This window comes from Acanthisitta chloris, unplaced genomic scaffold, assembly GCF_000695815.1.
Source record: "Acanthisitta chloris isolate BGI_N310 unplaced genomic scaffold, ASM69581v1 scaffold11946, whole genome shotgun sequence".
NCBI classification, from domain to species: domain Eukaryota; kingdom Metazoa; phylum Chordata; class Aves; order Passeriformes; family Acanthisittidae; genus Acanthisitta; species Acanthisitta chloris.
Window position 1 is genome coordinate 14,518 of NW_008679794.1, and position 4,839 is coordinate 19,356.

Genomic DNA, 4,839 nt, shown 5'->3' on the forward strand with positions numbered 1-4,839 from the left:
GTCTTCATCTCACTTGTAACTGGGACAAAAATATCGTGCTCAGGCTTGATCTAAGCAAGTTTGGGATGTTCTGTGTGGTTCTGGCTTCTGTGTTTGTGTATCCTCAAGTCCCTGCAGTCTACCTGCAGCTTTGTTGGGCATTGAGTGCTGTGATAGCATTTCTGACCTGTAACTTAATCGCAGACACAGAAGGATATGGTCAATAAACTCATCAGCTTCTACTGTTAGGTTTGCTTTGTTTCACCAGGTGAACAGTTTACCAGAGTGGATGGTTTGCTTTCCAGAATCTTATCCCTAATATTATACTAATTTTTCCAGCAATGAGATGACCTGCTGGTCTTCATTATCCTCCTAAAATACTAATTTTAACAGAATAAACTCCAGTACAGTGTAATAATTGACATTCCTATTGGCAATCTCATCCAGGCATTCAAAACCAAGGAAAAAACTAAGGGACTTAGATGTAGCAGTGCTGGGAAGTGAAACATTAAACTTCACTAGCCAGTCTCCAGAGTGGGGTCTAAACCCCTGTTTTAGATACAGATGCTGTGGTGATCATAGAATCATAGAATGCTTTGGGTTGAGATCTTAAACATCATCTAGTTCCCCCCCCCCCCTGCCACAGGCAGGGACAGGTCCCACAAGACCAGGTTGCTCAGGGCTCCATCCAACCTTGACCACTTCCAGGGACAGGACATCTCCAACTTCCCTGGGCAGCTTGTGCCAGTGTCTCACTAGCCTCTGAGTAAGGAATTTCTTCCTAATATCTAATCTAAATCTCTCCTCTTTTCATTCAACAGCTGGATGAAGACCTGCACATGAGCCATGTACAGAGACAGGATGTTCCATCTAGATCTGGCTATGTTCCTTACAATAGGATTATTTGGGTCACAGGAATCCCAGGCAGTGCTACAGGCTTGGGGCAGAGTGGCTGGAAAACTGCCTGGCAGAAGAGGACCCAGGGGTGCTGGTCAATAGCAGCTGAACATGAGCCAGGAGTGTGCCCAGGTGGCATCCTGGCCTGTATCAGCAATAGTGTGGTCAGCAGAACCAGGGCAGTGATCCTCCCCCTGTACTTGGAACTAGTGAGGCCACACCTTGATTCCTGTATTCAGTTTTGGGTCCTTCACTACATGAGAATCATTGAGGTGCTGGAGTGTGTCCAGAGAAGGGCAACAGAAGCACAAGTCTGATGCGGAGCAGCTGAGGGAGCTGGGAGTGTTTAGCCTGGAGAAAAGGAGGCTGAAGGGGGACTTTATTGCTATCTACAACTACCTGAAAGGAGGTTGTAACCAGGTGGGGGTCAGTCTCTTCTCCTAGGTAACAAGTGATAGGACAAGAGGAAATGACCTCAGGTTGTTCCAGGGGAGTTTTAGATTGGATATTAGGGAAAATTTCTTCACCAGAAGAGTGGTCAAACAGTGGAACAGACTGCCTATGGAAGTGGTGGAGCCACTGACCCTTTAACTATTTTAAAAGTGTAGATGTGGTGCTTAGGGACATGATCTAGTGGTGGACTTGGCAGAGCTGGGTTAATGGTTGGACCCAATGTCTTTTCCAACCTGAATGATTCTATTATTCTAAATAGGGCACAGTCCCAGAGCTCCATGCCAGTGATATCTACACTCCTCCATCCACACAAGCTACTGCCCACTTTGCACTTACATGTACCACAATACATGTCCAGAACCTTTCCAATGCAGCCAATTGCCTGCTGTACTGAAGATGAGAGGCAAGTGCTGATGTAACTGAGGACAAGGAGATCTGAATGAGACACTGAAAAATCTGTGAAGCCTAAACCAGAGCAGAACTGCAAGTGAGCTGTGCATGCCTCAAGGGATACAGTCAGTGCTCTGCAAGTGCTTGGTAAATCATTTACAGACAATGTCTACATGATAGAGGTGCTGGGGGGGAGGGGAAAAGAGACAAATTAGACCATGGGGAATGATTGACTACAGGTAAAGGTCACAAACCTTTGTAAATATATGGTAGAGACTGAGTTAATGTGGTGAAAGATCTACAAGACCTGAGTAGGCATAGGAAGTGGGCTGGGGTGGCAAATTTTGGATCAGTATAAAAGCTGACAGTCATGTATTGACAGGAGATGAGCAAGTCTGACAGATCCTTGTCAGATAGCAAAGAAACAAGACCTTAGCCTCCACTGTGAGAAGGTAGTGGCACCTCTGGAGGCCCCGGCTGCGACAGTCTGTGGAAATCTTCATGTCACAAATTTGTCACAATCTCAAATAACTTTTAAAGCATGTCCTTTTGGCTTGTGTAGGATGGCCCAGCTAAGAAGGTGCCTCAGAACCTTCTCTCCAAAGGCCCAGAAATTGTGTAAAGTAACATAGTTAAAAAGCATGAGGGTGAAAGGGGGATAGGACAGCTTGGGAACAAACTTTCATAGGGGCATTGTGAAAATGCAAGCAGATGAAAGAACTGGCTGAGGTCTAATTCACCCCCTGAGAGCAAAATGCAAATAAAATGAGCCGACTGTGAGCATGGCACGTTGCCAAAGTGCACCATGTGCAGCTGACATGCTGGACCCCTTATCAAAGGTCCTTTAACTGCCCAGAGCCAAGACAGCAGACACATTTGTGCTGCTGGAACAGAACAGGTAGAGGAATACCTGTCAGCTCACCCACCAGTTGGTCTCAGCTGCCAGTGGAGTTTTAGAGCCAAGCACACTTTTGCTTTTCACTGACCAGTAACCAGATAAGCTCCTGTGTGCCTTGGGCAGGGTATTATAGAAGCACAAATCTACAAAATGCTCAGCCCTTAGACTTGAACCAGGAGAAAATAGCTCCAAACTTACCCTGAATAAAGAAAAGACAGATGCCTATTCTGCAAATAACCATTTTCTTTTAGCTGCATCACGAGGAATCAAAACTTCTCTCAACAATCTTTGTGATAATTTTTAAGACTTAGATGTGCCCTTTCCATGCCAGAACTTACACTCAAATATTTTTACTTCTAAGGGTGTAAATTGCCTTTGTAATTTCAAAAGTGTCAAGAGAACAAAGACCCAAAGGGTGGCTGGATCTCAATGCCACTAAGCCAGGAATATGGTAAGCAAAGAGGCAGAGAGGGTGGCATGTCTGAGCAGTTCTGCTTGCAGACTCCTCTTGCATACCCTGAAACCAGATGAAATTCCAAGCATTCTTACTTTATTTGATAAATTCTTTCCTCCTTCCAAGCAGTCAGGCCTATGCCTTGGGATAAGGCTGTCCTTTCACTCCTGAGGGGCAACCTTTTCAGTTGTTTCAACAGAAAAGCTTTCTACACAATCCATCAAGTGGAACATTTACAGCATTTAATAAAAGTCTGAGCAATCTAGGTCTTGAAGAAATGCTCCTCTTGGTTCCCCCTGTAGAGGGGATGGAATAAGGTTAATGTGTGCCTGTGTGTAGGACAACACTGCTTATGCACAGCTAACCTGACAGCAGGATTGGTTCATTATTCCTTGTTCCTGGATTAATCCAAGGACAAAAGGATCATGAAGGATCCTAACTGGAACACAGGCTTTAACCCTTTTTTTTTAGTTTTCAGATCTCCACAGATTTTCAAGACACAATGCAGGCTGCTACTGACAGCAGACTTGTTTTCCTAGACTTGCTCTCACAGGTGGAGTTTACATAAGGGATCAAACCAGCCTGTGGCCACCAAAGGAAATTTGCTGCTTAGAAATGAGAAGATCCTTTTGAACTTTCAGCTCTTGCACTTTGATTTGGTGAGCATGCTCTCTCCCTATCAGCAGGATGGAAGGAAGCATGACTTGGGAATATGAAGAAAGTCCTGTGTTCATCACTGGGAAATTCAATTTCCAGAGTGTAAAAGGAAGATTTCTCCAATTGTCAGAGCTGCAGACTTGTCTTTGGAGGGTGTCACAGACTCATAGACTGGTTGAGACTGGATGGGACCTCTGGATGTCATCTCATTCAACCCCTCTGCTCAAGCAGGGCCACCTAGAATCGATTAGCCAGGACAATGTCCCACTGGGTTTTGTCTACCACCAAGGATGAACCATCCACTGTATCCATGGGCAACCTGTTCCAGTGTTTGGTCACCACTGCAGCAAAAAAAAAAAAAAAAGTTTCTGGATATTCAGATGACACTTCCTGTTTTTCAGTTTGTGCCCATGGGCTCTGTTCCTGGCACTAGGCACCACTGAAAAGAGCCTGAGTCCATTCTCTTTGCACCCTCCCTTCAGGTATCTATAGACATAGATGGGATCCCCTCCTGACCCTTCTGATCTCTAGACTGAACAGTCCCAGCTCTCTCAGCCTTTCATTACAGGAGAGATGCTCCAGTTCCTTGTATCATCTTTGTGTCCCTTTGCTGGACTCTCTCCCAGTGCAGGAACATACTGGAGAGAGTCCAGTGACGGTTGATGGCATGGAATTGCCCTGGCTCCACTGCTGAATGGTGAGTGCAAGCTCAGAGAGGTTGTTTACTCCAGACTAATGTTTCCAGAAGAAAAAAACCAATTCCTTTGCCTCTCACTGTTACTGCCTGGATGAATGAGTGATGGCAGGTTAGTGGGCAGTATGGTCTGTCAAGCCCACATGCTGGTTTCTCACATTTCAGTCAGCTGTTTTCACCTTTCTGCCAATATAACACATTTCCAAGGGACTTTGAGTCTGGTGATGTGGGAAGAGCCACCTGTTAAAAAAGCACCAGGGAAATTTTCCTGCTAATTTGTCAAAAGCAGAATTGAAATCCATCGTTGTTGACAAAGGACCCCTGAAATCATTGAACCAACCCCTTGCTAGGGGGCTTAACATGTGGCAAAAGTTACAGGAGAAGTCAGGAAAATCTGGTGGTTTATTAATGAGTACC